Source organism: Equus quagga, chromosome 14 (genome assembly GCF_021613505.1).
Source record: "Equus quagga isolate Etosha38 chromosome 14, UCLA_HA_Equagga_1.0, whole genome shotgun sequence".
Classification (NCBI taxonomy): Eukaryota; Metazoa; Chordata; class Mammalia; order Perissodactyla; family Equidae; genus Equus; species Equus quagga.
Genome location: NC_060280.1, coordinates 40,999,637 through 41,021,372, shown reverse-complemented (window position 1 = coordinate 41,021,372; position 21,736 = coordinate 40,999,637). Strand labels below are relative to the sequence as shown.

Genomic DNA, 21,736 nt, shown 5'->3' with positions numbered 1-21,736 from the left:
TTAGCTGTAAGGGTACCAAGATGAAGCAAACTAATTCCTGCCCTCAAGGGGTTTAGCATCTAGTAAGGAAGATGGTCATGCCAACAAAAATTACAATACAATGTTGTAAGTGATACAATAAGGGTTAAACAAAGAGTTGGGTTATTATTATTTGTAGCACATCCAAAGAGAATCTTAACTCTACTGATGTGGTAGGACCAATATTGATATGTATGTCAATGCCTGCCTGCAAAGGTTAAGGTTTGTTAAAATTGAGAAGGGATTTGCTGAGACTGACTTACACCACATTGTGTAATGAGAACCCCAAATGCATTTGCATAGGAATAAAATTTTTTAGTTGGTGGTATAGGTGACTTTATCCATGATTCAGGAACACAAGAGTGCACTGAGGCAGTGGGTTTGAAATCCTGGCCCATGAACCAATTCCAGTCCACAGAGAAGTCATCATATACTAGCACTAAAATGAGGAAATGGGAATAGTGTAGCAAGTTTTTCATAATGCATTTTCCCTGAGTTCATGTCCATCCTATGTTTCTAGTATCAGTTCATTCTTTTGTGAAATGAAGAGGTAGTAAATGGTGATTTGTGATTGTTTTTAAATGTCACTATGGCTAAAATAAGAACTTGGCAACCTTATGTCAGTCCCTATTTGGATAGTGGGAGAGGAGAGGGCTGCTGGAGCGTAGGATATTGTATTGGTCAGTGAAACCCAGAAATCATAGGAACACAGTGTGAGACTGTGTTTCCTTCCTCTCATTTTACTTGCTAATGCTTATCCAAAACCTTCAAACGCTCATTCATTTCCTTTGTTTTTATTCTTTATTTTCATGAAAAAATGTGTATGAATAAACAGCATTGTGACTTATGTTTCCCAGTTTCAATTTTCATAGCTAATTTCATATTTTTCACAGTTCTACCCAATTTCTGAAGGACACAGACATCTTTCCTCTGTCGAGATTTGGGGAGCATATACCTCTCTGTGTTCCAATTCTGTGATTGTGTACAGGTTACTGTAAGTAGCTCCATTGGAGGAGTTATACAGGATAAGCAGTTAATCTGATCTCATCTCCATTTCCTCTTTAGTAAGGAGTGAGTGACATCCCCAACCAGTGTGACTAAGGGAATTTTTCCAGTTGGTCTTCACCCTCTTTTTACTCATATTCTTCCTTTCCTACTCCTTTTTATCTGAAATGTCTTCTTCAAATAGTTCTTTGTTTCTCTGACTCTTTAAAATTGTTTTTTCTTCTGGAGGTCTTACTTAGATATAGTCTTGAAAAACTCTTTTAATTGATTTCCATGAAAAACACTATTTCTCTGGAAATTGTTCTGTAAGATCCTCCCCTTGAACCTGTTGCTGTAGCTCTCTGCCTCTCGCATGAGCACCCTGATGTGACTTTTCTGCTCAGATCTGTTCCTTGCTCTAGTACTGGAGTGCACTCTTTAGTCCTCCCTTGGAATCTTATCAGACAACAGATGTCATTTAGCACATAAACATAGACACTTATATGTACTATCTCTGTTATTCTTCTCAATGAGGAAAGTACTATTATTATCCTCATTTTAAAGATAACAAAACCAAGATTTAGAGAACAAAATAACTTGCTCAAGGTCACATAACTATGAAACACTGGAACTTCGGATTGAACTCAGATTTGTCTAGAGTTTAACCAATATGCTATAATTTATACTAAGGAGGTAGAACATATTAGAAGTTTAAAAAATTACCATCAAATTTGCATTATGTAATAGACAATATATAAGTCAAAGATACAAAAAAGAAAAATAAATCATAAAATTATTGTGGATAACAATAATAGATCACCAAATATTCAATCCCCTCTACTTTTAACCATATTTCCTTTTTTACCTAAATGTCCTTTCAGCATCTCAGTCCTCATCTTCAGAAAGGCCCCAGGTAGTTTACTCAGAACGCTTCTGAATATGGCTAGTGTTTTCCTAAATATAATGTACTTAAGCCTTTTCATCAAGCAGCATGCATAAGACAACATTTTGAGTTGGAGTGGTAAGAAATATTAGGAGTTTATAATTCATGTCAGACAAGGAAGCTTTACCTTATTCACTGTCTACAGTACCTTAAACCTAATAATAAGTCAACAAGCAAAATGTCTGGACCCAAAGAATGGAAATACCCGGAGCTAAATTACTGCTTATTTTTCTTAGGAGCTTTTAGGAAGGCAAAGTATAAAAGCTAGGAGAGGTATCTAATTCTAGTAGGCTAGAATTAGCAGCAGCCTTATAGAGAACGAAGTAGAGAAAAGCTCTGAGGAATCAGAAAGTGTAAGGAAAACTCCTAACCTTGAATAAGTAACAAAATCACCCTGGAAATAGACCATTAAATACTAGAAATTAATTCTGAATAGATTACAAATAAGTGTTTTTTTTCATCTGGCCAGAAAACCAATGTGACTAATAACAGCATAATGTTAATGGGAAAGCCACTAATGCTACTTGAGTACAATTTTCCAAGAACAATTTATTTTGTCTTTAGCCTAATGATTTATAATAACACCTGGATATAGTCTTTCATACAGCATCTTAGAATTTCCCACTAAAGTATTAATGAATACATCAATAACAAAAGCAAAACAAAGCTCATGAAACAACAATCTTAACTAAGAATGACAGCCATCAGAATGCCAGTGCCTGGAGGACTTCCACTACATAGCATAAGATCTATGAAATCAGGTCTTGGGCAACTGGTTAACTACTTAGAAAAAAGTTGATGGAGCATCATTTCAAAACATGCATGCATGTGAACACACACACGTACACACATACACACACCAATGAATAAAACAGTTAAGTGTGAAAAAGAAACTACTGTAGGAGGATGCGGGAGGTCTTAGTTTTACTCAGAAAAAGAGTGATAGAGTATACGAGAATGGAAAGATTTGGTGGTTTTGATTAAATTAAAATTTTAAAGTCCTTGTGTTAAGAAACATAATGAAGATAGAAGGCAAAAAAAGATGGAAAATATGACCATGTAAATATTGATTTTCTTACAAGAAAAGCTCATACAACTTTATAATATAAATATTAAAAAATAGGTAAATGTACAATGGATATATTGGCAGATGCTTCATAGAACAATTAGAAATGAGTAATAAACATAAGAGAAATTTCACTCTCATTGTTAATTATAAAAATATATGTTCTTCCTTTTATCTTTCTATATTTTCCAAACATTCTAAAATGAGGATAAGTTATTGGTTATCCAAAACATAAAAGGAAAAATAAGATTTTCAAATTATCCTTTTAGGACACACACTTTTTCAAGGAAGCTGCTTTCATTTATGTGTGTGGTATGTGTATACGTTGTGGAATAATATATATATATAGTAATGTGCATAAAATACACAAATCTTAAGTGTACAGCTTGGTGAATTTTTACATGTATATACATCTCTGTAACTACCAGGCAAAGCAGCAATATCAGAAAATTCTCTCATACCCAATCCTAATCAATAACATGCCCCATTAATATGAATTCTTTCCACACCCATTAGTTTTGCCTATTCTTGTACATTGTCCAAACGGAATCTTACATCACTTACTTTTTTTTGTTTGGCCTTTTCCCCCTCAAAATAATGTTGTGAGGTTCATCCCTGTTGTTGCATGTATCAATGTAGTTTATTCCTGTTTATTGCTGTGTTGTGTTCCATTGTATGGATATACCAGAATTTATCTATCAGTTCTCCTATAGATGGACATTTGGATTATTTACAGTTTTAAGTATTAGAAATACAGTTTTTATGAAAATTCTAATAATATCTTCTGGCAGACATACATTCTAATTCTTGTTAGATGTATAACTAGTAGTGGAATTGCTAGGTCAGAGGCTTAGCACATGTTTAGCTTTAGCAGATGTTGCCAAGGAGTTTTCCAACGTAATTGAACCAATTTATACTTTCACTGAAAGGTAAGAGAGTTCAAGTTGCTCTGCACCCTTGCCAACACTTGGTATTATCTTTTCTATTTTAAACATTCTGTGAGTGTGTGGTTGTATCATATTGTGATTTTGGTTGACTTTTCCATTATGTACTACAAAGTTAAGCTCCTTTTCATATGCTTATTGGAAATTTGGGCATCCTCTTTTGTAAAGTATATGTTCAAGTTTTTGCACATTTCTTTGAGTTGATTACCTTTTTAATATCTTTTTTAAGAATTCCTCATAGACTGTGGATATGAGTCCTTTGTTAGATCATGAAAACTGACTAATTAGAGTGTAGCTCATTACTGTTTCCTGTTTATCTCATTTGCTATTTGTTTTCTATTTGTCCAATTTATTCTTTAATTCTCTATTCCTCCTTCTTTACCACCTTCTTTTAGATTAATCAATAAATTTTATTATTCTATTCTATACCTCTCTTAACATTTTTGTTTCATCTCTTAGTACAATTTGTTTAGGGTCCTCAACAGAAATTACTAAATGAATTCTTTATTTTTATTTTTTTCTATTTTTATTTTTTTTAATTTTTTTGAGGAAGATTAGCCCTGAGCTAATCTGCCACCAACCCTCCTCTTTTTGCTGAGGAAGACCGGCCCTGAGCCAACATCCATGCCCATCCTCCTCCACTTTACATGTAGGACACCCGCCATAGCATGGCTCAACAAGTGGTGCATAGGTCTGTACCGGGGATCCAAACCAGCAAACCCCTGGCCACTGAAGCAGAACATGTGAACCTAACCACTGTACCACTGGGCCAGCCCCATGAATTCTTAATTTAATGCAAACTATTTTAAGCTGATTCTTGCTTACATTCAAAAATCTTGCAAATATTTAAGTCTATATACTCACATACTGTTTTTTTGCTATTGCCATATAATTTACTTTTATGGGGACTATATATACTACAGGGCTTTGTTACCATTGTTGCTCTAAATGGTCAACAGTCTTATATTTACCACTCTAGTGTTCTTCATTCTTCTTGTACTTCCTTGCTTTCATCTGTGATTCTTTCAGCCTAAAGAATTCCCTTTAGTATTTTTGGTACTATAGGTCTACTGCCAACAAATGATATCAGTTTTTTTTCTGAGAATATCTTTATTTCACCTATATTTTTGAAGAGCATATTCACTGAGAATAGCATTCTATATTGGCAAGTTTTCTTTTGTTGAGGTTTTTCTTTTTTCAGTTTTTCTTTGTTTAAAAACAGAATTACATTTTTTTTTCTAGATTTCATGATTTCATTGAGAAGTTAGCTGACATTCTTAATGCTGTTCCCCTGCTGGCAATGTCTTTTTTTCTAGGCTTTTAGGATTACCATTTTTTTTTTTTTTAAGTTTTTAGTTGACCATGATGACACTAGGTGTGATTTACCTTGTATATTTCTTTCTTAGGGTTTCCAGTGCTTCTTCAACCTGTGAATTAAAGATTTGCATGTTTTGAAAAATCCCAGACATTATTTCCTGAAACATTCTTTCTGTCACATTTTTTTCTCTCCTCCTTCTAGTGCCCAGTTACACCTAGGTTAGATAATTTGATTGTGTCACACATGTGACTTTTTCTCTGGGCTCTCTTTCACATCTTTTTTCCTCTGTGCTTCAGTTTGACTCTTTTCTATTATTCTGTCTTTGCATTAATCATATCTTCTTCTATGTCCAGTCTGTTAACCAAAACAAGAAGTTCTTAATTTCAGATATGGTGCTTTACAATCCCAGAATGCCCTTTTAATTCTTTTCATAGTTTCAATTTTTCTGTTGAAATTCTCCTTATCATCCATTTTTTCAATTCTTTACTCTCTTTCCTTGAACATATTGATTATAGTTATTTTAAGGTCCTTTTTTTCTAATTCTAACATCTGGGTCTTCTGCCAGTCTGCTTCTATTGACTGATTTTTCTTGGTTATTGGTCACATTTTATGCTTCTTGACACATCCGCATTGTGTTTTCTTGTATGGCAGACGTTGAGTATACAATAACTGTTAAAGACTGAATTTGTATTGTTTTTCCTCAGTGATGGCTTGCCTTTTTCAGATTCAAAGAATTGAGATGGGGTAGGTTGCAGCATAAGATAAAAGCAGTCAACCTCTGGTTAAAAGTGTCTTTAAGGGACAATTGGCATGGAATTTTAATTGAGAGTTCAGCTACTATATTCCTTGCCCTAGAGGACTGACTCAGTCAGATTTTTAGTATTTTTGAGCTTTGCTCTCCAGTCTCCTGCACCAGGCTGTCTCTAAATTTGGCATGGATCTTGAGGAAAAGACATATTGAAGTGTGAACAGTCTCCATTCCTCAAGTGGGGCTTTTCTTCCAAATATTACAAAGCAATGGAAGATTTCATTCTTCCTTTCGAAATCTTAAGACTCTCATGCAGCCCCACATTCAGCAAGTGAATCATGAGGGAAAATGTCTACCATGCATTTAGGGCTCCTGGAGCATATAGATTGACATATCAGATCATTTCAATATCCAAAAGTTTTCTGGTTTCTCTTTTTTCCAGAGGTGTCATATACTAAATGGAATTACCCTTCCTCCTCCCCCAGCCACAACGCTTGTCCTTTCCCAAATCTCAGATTGTGACTTTATTTAGAAATAGCGTCATTGCAGATATAATTAGTCAGAATGAGGACATACCAAAGTAGGATGGGCTCTTGATCCAACATGCCCGGTGTCTTTATAAAAAGAGGAGAAGTGACACAGAAACAGAGAGTCAGGCAGAGAAGACACCATGGGAAGACACAGGCAGAAACTAGAATGATGCAGCAGAAAGTCAAGGAATGCCAAGGATTAATGGCCATGACCAGAAGCTGGGAAGAGGCAAGGAGGCATTCCATGCAGAGTCTCTGAAGGAGCATGGCCCTGCTGACACCTTGACTTTGGACTTCTAGCCTCCAGAACCGTGAGAGAATACATTTCTGTTGTTTCAAGCCATCTAGTTTGTGGTACTTTGTTACAGCAGCCTTAGGAAACTACTGTCTCTTCATTCAGACCAGGCTAGACTATCAGCCTGGGTCCAGAACCTACAGACACCCTCAGAAGATAGAGCAGCTGCTGATACCTGCCCAGTTTTGCAGGTGTTAGTTCATTTTGTCTTCCTTGCTTCTATACATCTTCACTGTCTTTAAAATTTTTAATTTTTGCATTTCTTTGGCCTTTATGGTGATGCGCAAAAGAATTTACATTTGTTTTCTTCTCCATCCCAACTAACACTAGAAGCTCCTCCTTTATTCTTTTCTTTTCTTTCTTTCTTTTTTTTTTTTTTTTGAGGAAGATTAGCCCTGAACTAACTGTTGCCAATCCTCCTCTTTCTGCTGGGGAAGATTGGCCCTGAGCTAACATCCGTGCCCATCTTCCTCTGCTTTATATGTGGGATGCCTGCCACAGCATGGCTTGCTAAGCGGTGCCATGTCCACACCCGGGATCTGAACCAAGAAACCCCAGGCCGCCGAAGCAGAACGTGCAAACTTAACCGCTGCACCACTGCTCCAGCCCCACCTCCTTTATTCCTTATTTAGTTTTCATTACCCCTGCAACTCCAATTCATGTATGAATAAAGTTTGTAATTTATAATGTTTAAATGTTTATACACTTGTTAATTTTGGTTTTATTTATTTATATTTTTATTTTTTTGTGAGGAAGATTGTCCCTGAGCTAACGTCTGTGCCAGTCTTCCTCTATTTTGTTTGTGGGACACCGCCATAGCATGGCTTGATGAGCAGTACGTAAGTCCACACCCAGGATCTGAACCTGCAAACCTCAGGACACCAAAGCAGAGTGCATGAGCTTAACCACTGCACCACTGGGTCAGCCCCAATTTTGGTTTTATTTTTAAACATTTAAAAACTTAAATCAAAATATAGCTATAGCCCTGAAGTGTTTTAACTATGGGGTATTGTTAGGATTCAGCTTTGTATACTATGAACAGTGAGCCTGATATCAGTGTTTTACTTAAATTGAGCAGTCATCTTAAACAAATTATGAATTAATAATTATAAATTAAAGATATTAAAAATATAATCTAATTCTTCTAGTTGTTCACTTAAATAACCCGGTAATAATAGCTACAGAGAATTAAATTAAACTGTTTTGTAATAACTGTATGCTGTTCTATTTTTGAACCAATTGAAGGACCCATTTCCTTTACAGTTATATTCTGTCACCTGCTGACACTCATTTACCATCTCTTTTCTGTAATTTCTCCCAGTCACTTCCGGTAACTTCCAGAGGTGTCATTTATGACATTAATGCACAAACAGTCTCACTGGTATGTCCTGAGGGCACCTCAAACTTAAATATCTAAAACTAAACTCATTATAACTTCTACAACCACAGCCCCAAACTTTGAATTTCTCCTTTTTGGCACCTCCAGTTTAAGTAAATGATACACTCATCCACCCTGTCTCCCAAGGGGTGGGAGTAAGTGATCCTCACTTATTCCCCTTCTCTCATCCTCACAGCCAACTGGTGACCAAATACTGTTTCATTCTACTAGCTGAACACATTTCACATCTGTACCCTCCTTTTCATTGTTGCCTGAATCCAAATCTTTATACTGCTTCGGCAGTTTAGTTCTTCATTATCTCTCACCTGAAGTATTAGAATAATCTCCCTGCTTAGTCTTCTGTTTGACACCAGCTTTTCTTCTTCCATTTTACGCTGGAAACTAGTCCCAAAAGTGTCCATCTAAAGAACAAATCTCATCATGTGACTCCCATTCTTAAAAGTCTTCCTTGGTCCTCCATATCTACAAAAAGGAATCCCAACTCCTCTGCTCCAGTCAAAATTCTTCAAACTCATTTACATTTTCAAGACTCACCTTATATTCCTTAAACCCAGGAAATCTGTGCTCCAACCACTTCACAGATTGTGCTGTTCCATTTTAGAGTGGCATGCCCACTGAGTCCCTGTAGTTTTGCACGTGCTAAGTCTTGCTCAATGAAAAGCATACCTCGAGATATTTGTCAATTCCGCTGAGCTTACATTCTCATGGTTTCTAATTAGTCCAGTTTCTTGTTCTCAAAGAAACTATTTCCCTTACATATCACTTCCTGCGCCTTTTGACTTCTTTTTGTCACTTACCAATCCAGATATTGAACACAGATCCTCCACACTTTTATGTTTATGCCACCAAGTACCACTCACACAGGCATCTATGTGTATGCCAAACTACTTTCAATAAAATGAGGAGGAGAGGGGCTGACCCCGTGGCCGCGTGGTTGGGTTCATGCGCTCCGCTTTGGCAGCACAGGATTTCACCAGTTCAGATCCTGGGCATGGACATGGCACTGCTCATCAAGCCATGCTGAGGTAGCATCCCACATGCCACAACTAGAAGGACCCACAACTAAAAATATACAACTATTTGCCGGGGGGCTTTGGAGAGAAAAAGGAAAAATAAAATCTTAAAAAAAAAATGAGGAGATAAATGGGTTCAGAGCATCACAAAAGTACTTTAGCCATGAGAGCATTTCTGGGGTTCTAGTAATGTTCCATTTCTTGAGCCAGTGGTGGTTACTAGGATATGTTTATTTTGAGAAAAATTAACGTATAGTTAAGATTCTTGCCCTTCTAGGGTGTCAATGTTTTACTTCAATAGGAGTTTACTTTAACAACCACTCTGTCCAAATAAAAGTTCTACGGCCGCTATACCCAGTCTAACATTTCTTCCAATCCAGATTCTTCCACAGTATTCGCCCCCACACACTCCCACCCCACATACCAGCTTTCTTTTCTGCCACCATGTTGCTTGATCTCTCCTTTTCTTTCTCTGTAACCCTTACATCCTTTTTTCTAAATATTTCTCCACATCAAAATAAATACCTCTCCGTTTCACATGTAGGGCTATTCCACTGTTTCTCTGTTTTCTTATCACCTTCAAAATCTTACCCTTGGAGAAAGGATGCTCACCTTTTGAGCTCAAAGCTGCTGCTAGTTACTTTGCCACACAGAAGGCCATTTACTCCAGAGAAAAAATGATGCCATTGCCACAGGGCATAAAGCAGCTATGGCAATATAATTTTTTCCACTATATTACACCAACACATAAATAGAATTTTCACATTGTTACACCAGCATGTAGACATTTTATGTTCATCTTTCTCCATTAAATTATAAACTTCTCAAGGAGAAAAGCTGTCTTCCTCATCTCTGTTTCCCAAATTCATAGCACAATGTCTTATATATAGCAAGTATTTGATAAATGTTGTTAAATAAATGTGACTTTATTTCTTAAACCTAGGGTAGCATTATAGCAACTAGGGGACCTAAGACAGTGGTTCCCAGACTGTGGGCTGCAGGTCCCAGGGGTCACTGTCAATTTGTTGACTGGGTCTAGAATTCTTCTGGGGTTGAGCATTGTCAGTAGATGGAACTGTGCCTCGTATATCCTTGTGTGAACAAGTGTGTAAGTCCACAAACACTTTATATTTATGCACAAGCTGTTGCTGTTAACAAATTATAAATTCATTTTTTAAATTACTGAAATCATAGTAGTTTATTACCACTACATGTTTTCAGCATCAAAAGATTCTAAAAGTAAAAATAACATTTATGGAGTGTGTGGAATTTTTTGACATTAGAGGAATTTCCTATATTGAAAAAGGTTGGTTCCACTAGCTTGGAAATGTTTCTTTTCCCTTTCTGTTATAGTAAGTTTCCAGCTAGAGGTGTCCCCATTCTCTCTGATGAATATGTCTCATGAGGATTTGAGGTGGGTTAGTTAAAGAGTACTTCCTTATGCATCAGATGTTTTTCTGCTCTCTCATTTGCTTTTGAAATGCATATATTAGTGGTTTAGTCATTGCTCAAAGCACTTCAGCATCTCTCAGTCTGAAAATATGACTGGAGAAGCCAAAACAGTGCATTGAAAGAAAATAATTGTCTAGGTGAGAGTTGCTGGACTATAGAAAAAGTATTGCGAGAGCCAAATAAAATAAATTAAGTGCCACACTAACCCCCAGATTAGAGAATCTCCATCCTTGCATATGTTAACATTTCCAAGATTGCATTTGGAAAGAAAATTAATCCAGTGTGAAAAAAAGGATTCCATGTTTACATGTATTGGGATTACTACATTCTGTATCCATTTTTTAGAGATTAATAATATATATCAATACATTGGAAAAGTACAGATCCTGTTGTTAAAAAAACAGATTAAATACTTGTCTTTAATCCAGCATCTCCTTTTTTTGTTTTAGTGTGAACACACCTTCTTATGTAACACTGATTAACACCATACTTCAGGAAAAACTATGTTGGAACAATATTAATAACCACCCATTGAAGAAGAAATTTGATCACATTATCCTAGTGTATGTGTTGAAATCTGCTGAGCAGAAGCCCATTTCTGTCTTTATATCAGCCAAAGAATTAAGTTAATTAGAATTTTATGTGACAGTTTAGCTTAATACAATTCTTGGGTTTTTTTACATTTTGATACTTTTCTTTGCCAGAGGGAAAAAAAATGTCTCCATGTTGGAGTCTGCTTTAAGGAAATGGAACATAGAGCTCTATCAAGACCCAGATACTAACATATCAAAGTTTTAAGAAACATAATCTGTTATTTTCTTATTTGAATTCCAGAGTTTCAGAAATGAGATTATAATCTATCCAAGTATTAGTGCATGTAATTTTCCATTATGAATATCCACCATCAAAAAGTACTCAGAGAGACCCCCAGAAGAAACCCTTGTATTAGAAACTAAAAATGTTTCCAAACTCTTAAGACATTGGAATGGGAACCCAAGATGTATTGTATTAAAGATATTTAAAATAAACCCAAAAAAGAGCTGACAAGCTTGCTGAATCAGTCACTGGAGGCAGTCCAGTTTTCAAGACCCTGCACATCAAACAGTGAAGGACAGTTATTCTTAAGAGACAAGAAATAAATGAGGGGAGCCCTCTGAGTTAAGAAGATGGAGCTGCAAGTTCAGAGAGACCCTAGGAGCTAGAGTTTGCAGAGCACAGCAACAAACAGGAGAGAGCTGCAAGAGGCACCTTCTTGAGTGTTCAGCTGAATAGTGATCACTATATGCACAGGAAGATAACACTTGAGACCCAGGAAAGAACCACCCCAAAGGATTGGAGGGAACAGTGCTCCTGGCACCCATGTGGGACAAGAAATAGTGCCTGTCCCCAGCAGTCAGACTGGAAAACCTTACAAGTCAGAGGGCTAAAACAATACTTAGGGGAAATTTTATAGTGTTATTAGCTATATTAGAAAAGAAAAATATCTCAAATCAATGACCTTAAGAAATTTGGAAAACAAGGAGAAATTAAACCCAAAGTAAGCAGAAGAAAGAAAGTAATAAATCAGAGTGAAAAATTGATGAAATATGAAATAAAAACACAATAGAGAAAATCAGTGAAGGCTGGTTCTTTTAAAAGATCAATAAAATTGAAAAACCAGATTGATCAGGCAAAGAGAGAAAACACAAATTACCAATATCAGGAAGGAGAGAGGTAACATCACTAGAGAGTCTGTGATATGAAAAGGAAAACAAAGAAACGTTTAAAAAACAACTTTATCCAATAAACTAATCAACTTAGATGAAATGGAGAAATTCCTTGAAACACACAAACTACCAAACTTCACTGAATAGACAACCCGAATAGTCCTATATCTATTAAAGAATTTAAATTTGCAGTTAAAAACGTTCCCACAAAGAAAACTCCAGGCCAGATGGTTTCACTGGTGAATTGCTACCAAATATCTAAGGCAGAACTGGTATAAATTCTACATAAACTCTACCGGATAATTAAAGAGTCAGGAATACTTCCCAAATTAAATCAATGATGCCAGCATTACCTTGATACAAAAACTAGACCAAGATATCACAAGAAAACTACAGACTAGTATACCTCATAAACATTGGTGTAAATATTCTAAACAAAATTTTAGCAAATCATGTCCAATATCACGTTAGAAGTATAATATATTGTGGCCAAGTGAAATTTATCCCGAAATGTAAGGTCGATTTAATATTTAAAAATTGATCAATGTAATTTATTTTATTAACAATTTATAAATTGTTAAAAATGTCAAAACTTAACATTAATTTCTGATATAATTCTCAGTAAGCCAGGAATAGACAGAAACTTCTTCAACCTATCAACAAGATTTCTCCGTAAATGAGGCAAGGAAGCTGGCTCTTACCACCAGAGCTTCTAGTCAGTGAAATATATGTCAAATAAAGAAATAAAAGATGCCCAGATTTGAAACAATAAAGTAAAACTGTGCTTATTAACAGATGACATGATTGCCTATCTAGAAAATCCAACAATATCTACAAAAAAAGTTCTAGCGAGTTTATTAAGTTTGCAGTATACAAGATTAATATATGAAAATCAATTATATTTCTTTATAATGCTAGTAAACAATTATAAAGTGAAATAGTTCCATTTAAAATAATTTTAGAGGCTGGCCCAGTGATGAGTGGTTAAGTTTGCACACTCAGCTTCGGTGGCCCAGGGTTCACAGGTTCGGATCCCAGGCGCACACCTACAGACCACTCAACAAGCCATGATGTGGCAGCGTCCCACCTACAAAATAGAGGACGATCATCACAGATATTAGCTCAGTGGGAATCTTCCTCAAACAAAAAGAGAAAGATTGGCAACAGATGTTAGCTCAGGGCCAATCTTCCTCACCAAAAAGAAGAAGAAGAATTTTTATAATATTAAATACTGAGGGGTAAATCTTGGAATAGAGGTGCAAATCTTTATGCTGAAAACTCTAAAACATTGCTTAGAAAATTAAAGAAGATTTAAATAAATGGAGAGATATACCATGTGCATAGATCAGAAGACTCAATAAGGTTAAGATGTTAATTCTTCAGAAATTGATCTAGAGATTCAAATAATTCCAATCAAAATCTTAGCAGTCTTTTCTTAGTAGAAATTGACAACGGGATTAAAAAAATTTTATGGAAATGCAAAGGACCTATGATATTCAAAACAACTCATAAAAACAATTAAGTTGGTGGGTTAACAATACTTTATTTCAAAACTGAATCTAAAAATAGAGTAACCAAAATAGTGTGGTATCAGCATAAAAATAGACAAACAGATCAATGACACAGGACAGGGAATTCAGAAGGAGACCCACATGTCTATGAAAAACTGGCTTTGACAAAGATGCACAAGCAATTCAGTAGAGAAAGAATAGGCTTTTTAACAAATCATACTGGATAATTTGGATATCTGTATGCTCCCTCTCCACCCAAAACTTCAGTCTATACCTCACAGCATGTACAAAAATTAACTCAAAATCAACTTTAGATATAAATGCAAAACCTAAAACTATAAAACATCTACAATTTTACAAAAGGAAAAACTCTTTGTGACTTTGTGTTTGAGAAGGCTTCTTGTATGTGAAACCAAAAGCACAATCAACAGAAGAACAAATGGTTAAGTTGGACTTCATCAAAATTAGGAACTCTTCTCTTCAAAAGACCCTGCAAAGATAATGAAAATCAAAGACTGGGAGAATTTGCAAACAATTTCCCTATGTTCAGGATATATGAAGAATTCTCAAAAATAAAGAATAAGAAAACTCAGTTTTAAAAAATAGGCAAAATATTTGAACAATCACTTAATCAAAGAAGATGTAAGGGGGCTGGCCCCATGGCCCAGGGGTTGAGTTTGCGGCTCTGCTTTGGCTGGTGGCCCAGAGTTTTGCCGGTTCAGATCCTGGGCGTGGACATGGCACTGCTTGTTAAGCCACACTGAGGTGGCATCCCACATGCCACAACTAGAAGGACCCACAACTAAAATATACAACTATGTACTGGGGGGATTTGGTGAAAAAGCAGAAAAAAAATAAAAAGAAGATGTAAGGATGGCAAATAAGTACATGAAAAAAATGCGCAACATCATTAATCACTACAGGAATGAAAGTTTATACCACAACTAAAATACTACTATACTCTTATTAGAATGGTTAAAATCATAAAGCCTGGTCATATCAAGTGTTGGTAAGAATGTGGAGGAACATGTAATCTCAGACACTGATGGTGGGAGTGTAACATGATCCACCCATTTTGCAAAACAGTGTGGCAGTTTCTTAAAAAGTTAAATATACACCTAGGGTGCAGCATTCCACTCCTAAGTATTTAAGCCAGAATGTTCGTAATGATTTTGTTTTTAATAGGCCAAAGCTCAAAAGAATCTACATGCCCATCAGCAGGTGAAAGGGTGCACAAACTGTGGCACATCCATACAATGGATATTAGTCCTCAACAGAAAGGAATGAACTCTTGATACCCCTAACAAATCTCGAAATAATTATGCTGAGTGAAAGAAACCAAGCAAAGCATGATTATCGCGATGATTTCCAGAAGTATTCAGATAAGAAAACTTACCAAGTTGTTCACTTGCAATCTGTGAAGTTTATTGTATATCAATTGTACTTTAAAGCTTTTATGAATTGTCTAAGTGTAAAGAAATAAATATATATGTAAGGGAATTCTCTAATTGCCAGACTTAGTCTTCAGAGAATTCTAGCAATAATGAAATCCCTTCTCTTTCTTATCTCTTGTGATTTTGATGCCCATAACCAAACAGAAATTTATTTTATAGAAGGATTTTCTCCTTTTGCTTTTAATCCCTAAAAGCACCCCTTCGGAGCTGCCCAGCGCAGCATTCTCTCTTAGTCTCTGATGGCTCAGTCGGCTGTGCTGTGTAGTGGAAAGGAGTGAGAGCTTCAGAGTGAGGACCTGTGTGAAGTTCAGCTCCGCCACTCACTTGCTCCCTAACATTGAGCCAGTTATATAGCCTTGCTTTCTTCAATTATATGATTCAAATAATACTTATACTTTAGACTCGTTATGAAGATAAAACAAGATGACATATGTAAAGATCCTGTAAGAAGATCTCTAGAAATGGTATATTAAAACTTTGCACTTAGAAAGTTAGTGCAATAGATTGTGCTTTACAAAATATTTGCATTTAAGTTATTGTGAAAAAGAAACGTGCCATGTGGTACTAGTAAATATATTTTCCAATAATCTCCAGGTTAGGAATGATGATTAATAGCGTATTATTAGAATATGCCATAAAATAATAACAAACAGATGTTTCTTCTGCCTCTTGATGGCCTTAATCTTCATATTAGTGTCAGTGTTTTTGTCCAGTCTACCTGGCTTATAACAGGTGCCATTCCCTGAGCCAGTATATAGAGCTAATTTTAATTTTAGTGTTACGACTGAGTGTCAGACGCTATACATGAGTATACCCACATCACCATGGCAACTGTGTGGGATGCTTGCTGCCGCAGCCCTCGTAGTTGGCCTGGTGTTTTGACATTTCAGTAATTGCCAGTGTCAGAACCTTTAAAAATTGTAGAGAACTGACACCCGGGCCAGATGGCTACTAAATAAAGACGCCACTGTCCCCCACAGCTGTGATGTGGCACTGAGGTGACAAGAGAGACTTCTGTCAAAGATATGGTCACTGAGACAGTGATGTGAACAAGGTTGATTATTAAAAGATAATTCACATTAGTAAATTTTTCTTGCACCCTTACAACATTGGGTAATGCTGGGTTGAATCCAGGGGTAGCATATGATCTGGTACTTGACTTCAGGGTATCTACATAAAAAAATAAAAGGTATACAATTAAAACTAAATAAGTTATTTATCTCTTCAGCAAATACTTCCTGAATGTCTACTATGTGTCTCTCATTATTTTTTTAGGCACTAGAGCTATAGCAGCTAAACAAAATAGACAAAAATACCTGCCTTCATGGAGCTTACATTCTTGTCAGGAGAAGATAGGTTAAAACAAAATAGAGAAGTAAATTATGTGTTATATTAGATGGTGATAATTGCTAAGAAAAAAATAAAGCAGGCAAGCAGGATTTAGAATGTTAGGGAGGATGCAATTTAAATAGAGTGGTCAGGGATGACCTTAATGAGAAAGTTACTTTGTATAAATCTCAGAAGATGAGGGAGTAACGCAGGTGGACATGGGGGAAGATGACTCCAGGGATAGGAAATCACAGGAAAGAAGTCTAGAGAGGAGTGTGGGCTGCCATATTTCAGGAAATAGTTAGAAAATCACCATGGCTGGAGCGGAGCAAGTGGGGGAAACTAGTAGGAGATGATAGCAAAGAAGTAGCAAAGGGTGAGATCTTACAGATCTGTGTTGGGTTTGCATTGACCTTAGCTTTTACTTAAGTGAAACAGAAAGCCTTCAGAGGCTTCTGGCAAAGGAAGGACTTGAACTGGCTTTTTTTTAAAGACCACTTTGTCTGTCATGTCAAGAATAGATGGTAGGTGTGGGCAAAAAAAGAAGGCAGGGGGATAATTAGAAGGCTATTGCAGTAATAAGATGAGGAATGATGGCTGGGATCCAGGCAGTAGCAGAGGAAGCAGTAGGTATTTTTAATTAATGAAAGTAAAGCAGAGGGTACCTCCCTTTATTGAGTCCTTATATGCCAGGCACTGTGGAAGGGAGATTCAGGTACAGATCTATCATTTAGTCCTCATACAATCCTACTGGGCAGCAGAAGTATAACTATTTTGTTCACTAGGAAACTAACACTTGGAGAAGTTCACTAGTTTTTCCAGGACAAGTTGCACTGCCAGTACTTGAACTTAGTCTGACTCCACCACCCACACTCTGCTGACTGTGACACAAGGTCTGTCAGGTTTAAAACACTGCTAGAATGTGCAACTCAACTAGTAAGAGTCACGGAAGTCTACAGATAGGAGAAATCAGTGCAGGTCAGGGAATCCAAGGATATTTGGAGAGAACAGCTTGGATGTGGTATGGATAAGTAGAGAGGAGGGGCCAAGCAGAGAGAACAGGCTGAGCAAACAGGAAAGTAGTGATGGAATAGAAGTGTCCATTACAAAGAGGGCTTCTATTTGTTTGTGGACATAACAACAGCATTCCAATTCACAAGTCATGTGATAGAAAGAACTTGGTTCCCTGAGTCACTTGGAAGACTCAGGACAGCTTCACAACTACATTAGACTGTGATGTAAGCAAGAAATAAACTTTTATTGTATTAGCTACTAGAAATTCGAGGATTGTCACAGAAGGTACTGTTAATTACCCTGACTTGCTATACCTTCGTACTGCTGCTGATGGGCAGCAACTCTCAGACTTTTGTCATGATGTGTAAATACTACTCTCCTCCAAAGTGACTACAAGAACTAGAGGATCCATCTGTTACCATGGTGATTCCCACTGACCCTCTCAATTCAATCTTTGGAATATATCCATGATATTTGAGCTGTTGCTTCCCAAAGAGCTGTTACAAGCTCTGGTGTCTCTTCTTATAAGGATCCTAATCCCATGTTGAGGGCCCCACCCCCATGATGTCATCTAAACCTGGTTATCTCCCCCAAATGCCATCTCCAGATATCATTACATTGGTGGTTAGGGTTTCAACATATGAATTTGGAGGGGGGGGATTGGCACAATTCAGTCCATAGCACATAGTCTCTGTCATTTAGTAAAATTTAATAAATCATATCGTTATTAGTATTTTTCTTCTGTGCAATATTTTTCTTTAGCAATTTCATTGAGCTAAGAATCCCAACACTTAAGAAAAAATAAAAGAATGATTCTAAGATAGTGACTGTAGGAAAGAATTCACCCAAAAATTACATTGTGTGAAAAATGCAACTCAAACAAAACGGAAGTCACAAACCCCTACAGGTCACAGTAGAGAGAAACACAAGAAGTTTGTGCATTTATAAACTGTGTGCAAACTCTTCTTCTATGAAAGTCCTAGTTTAAATTGTTTTTCATATTCTGCTTGAATTGGCATATGTTGCATCTGGGAAATTCTAGCAAAATATAACACTATTCAAGGGTATTCTGTGGTTCTAGAACCCCTTATCTGACATACAGCAAATTGCTTCAAAAAGGGGGATATTTTTTAAATCCTGGATAACTAGCTGTTATCGTACATCATGTGGAAGATTTGGAAAATAAAACTGGTGACTTTTTCTGATTGTCTCAGAAGCACATGACGAGTTTTCTTTAGTGGGAATTCCCTTCATGCCTGAAATTTTCAGTTTCTCTGTTGTCATTTTTTCTTCTCCCATGTTTCTCAGTTTCTTTGGAGGAGGTAAAGAAGGAGGCATGGAGCAGGGTTTCCTTTTATGCTCTCAGGCAATATTTAAGACTCAATCAGTGACAAAAAAGAGAAGAAAACTCATCTGGTGATTCTTTTTCCAAAGGAATCAAAGTAGTCACAGTGCTACAAACAATCACAGGTCATCAGAGAGTGCTCTCCCTTGTGAAATCAGCTTCCAAGGTGCAAGGCATCTGCTATCAGATGAGAGAAAGCAGGGGGAGTGAACTGAATTTGATGTCTGTACTCTCTTTGTCAAATAATTCAGCTCCTGAAATCTTTTGGTCTGTTTTCCACTTTAATACGAAATTAAATAATTCACTGCTGTTGGATTGTAGACACCCATTCAAACCCACGGAACACTGGGTGGAGGCAAAACAGTAATTATTATAAAAATTAATGGTTAAATTGGAATTCAAATAATTAGTAAGGAGTTGTCCAGTTGATAACAGGTTGCTTTCCGAAACAACAATCACTGGAAACCAATTTTAGCTTGGCTCTCTTAAGTAAAATAAGTAAATATAAATAAATAGTATGATTTGGAACGATATTAAGGCCCTCTGGGATCTATTGGTAACTTGAGGACCCAGTCTGGAAACTTGGGCCAGCTCCCTAGGGTCATGAAACTAGCAGCTCAGCTTTTAGCAGTCTGGCCAGCATATAACTGCATTTTGACCCTACCACTCACTTCACTGCAAATAAATACTGGCCGTTCTTTTGCTCTACTTCACTTTCTCCAGATTCTTGGGAAGAAGCTTCCAATTTCCTGAGCCTGGGTTATAGTCCCATTACCACGCAGCCAGGGCATGGAGAACACAGGAGGATAAGGCTACTTCAGCTTCCTTAAAGAAAGGATTACACAGCCTTCTAGAATCCAGGTACAATAAGGAGTTCATCAAAATTAGGGAGGGCATTTGGATTCTATGCAGCCAAATCATGAAGATGACTACAGCTTAATTCAATAATTGGGAACGATATAAGTGGTCTCATTACCATCATTATCATAATTAACATTTAATAAGCAGTTACTTGCTCGCTAGGCTCTATTCTTACACTTTCCCAACACTATCTCATTTTATGTTCCTATCAATCTTATGAGATAGCTACTATTAATATCTTTTTATTTATGAAAAGAAAACAAAATGGAAGAAATAATGCTTAGTGAGGTTAAATGACTTGTCCAAGATTACACATCTTATAAGTGGCAAAGCCATCTCAAACTGTATGACTGCAAATAAGGTAAGCCGTGTGCATGCACAGGAGATTGCCTTCTCTGTGTCACGAGGCAATTTTTATAGATTGTAGAATACAGTAGATGCTTAGCAAATATTTGCTGAAAATTCTGGCTAGAACAGCCCTGGAATATAGTTGGTGCTCAATAAATACTTGTTGAATGAATAAATGAATGTGTATTACATATTTATTAAAAGACCAGCTATCAGGAGACAGGTGTCCCCTCCCCTCTATAGTTGTCCCCAGCATGCAGCTCTGAGCCTTATGCCAATCTCATGAATCAAAGAGATTGAAGTCCAGGTTATAATGAAATCAAAGCATATTCATAGTGGTAAGGTGAACTGTGTATTTAAGCAGTGGCTTACCTTTATTACTTCTTTTTAAACATGATAATATTTTAGAAAATGTTCTTTTTAAATAAGAGATTGTATACAATTGAAATGTCTTTGTAATCATTTAATTTTTTTAACTCAATGGGTTTCCATTCTATTTCTTTTAAAGAGTGGATTAATCCTGGAGACTAAGTCGGGAAAAGAAGTATTTCAGACACAGGGCAGAAACATCCACAGATGGGCCACAGTTCATATACCCAAGGGCAGGTCCGACCTTGACCTCTAGTAATAATTAGACCGAAGAAGGAGGAATTCTTTTCAAATGACAGTAAGGTCTCAGTTCTGAATTGTTTCTCTGTAGATATATGTCAGGCCAGAATGAATCAGCCCACAGATTTCCCTGGAGAACTGGTATAATTGACACTCAGATCTATAGATTATAAAATAACAATATTAATCTATTATAATTGTATATTGGTTTCCTCTTGCTCTTTCATTCACTTGTTCTCACTTGATCCTAAGATAGTATTATTGTTGTTGCTATTTTACAGTTGAGCAAACTAAGGCTCAAAGGGATGTACTGGCTTGCCCAGGCAAGGACATACAACTGACAAATAGCTATAATTGGAATCCAAGCCTCTGAAATAATATTTTTTTTATTATATTGTGCTGCCTTCTGTAAATGCAAAACGTTAGTTTGAGATCATGCTCACACCACTGACTCTAAATCGGAACTTTGCAGAATTCACTGAGTAGTCTCAAGGACATTTAGGTAGTGTTTTCCATGTTATTGGATTTTTCCTCAACAAGCACTATTAAATACCAGTCCACTGGAAAGGACCTAGCCTGTGTTCTATCTGTCTGGTACTTTGATGACTGTATCTGTCTGGTGACATGACGACATGGAGTTGAGTTGGGACTGAGCCTAAGAGATAAGAAAGTTAATGTTTCAAAGAATGGTTTCTTCTATTGCACCCCTCCATGATTCTCTACGTTAGTACAGTGCTAGAGGGTTTACAAAAGTGTTCAGTCCATATACTATTGATGCTTTAAAATTTGATGTGTTTTCGATCTGTTTGTCCTTAGGAAAATTCTTCAACGTATATGTACCTCAGTTTC

The 21,736-nt window shown here is 36.5% G+C and overlaps 1 protein-coding gene across 1 annotated transcript in view; it reads left to right on the top strand.

Moving 5' to 3' along the window:
- The window catches only part of GRM5 (glutamate metabotropic receptor 5), a 456,665-nt gene that overhangs the window by 327,462 nt on the left and 107,467 nt on the right, over positions 1-21,736 (top strand). The gene's annotated exons all lie outside the window — the stretch shown is intronic.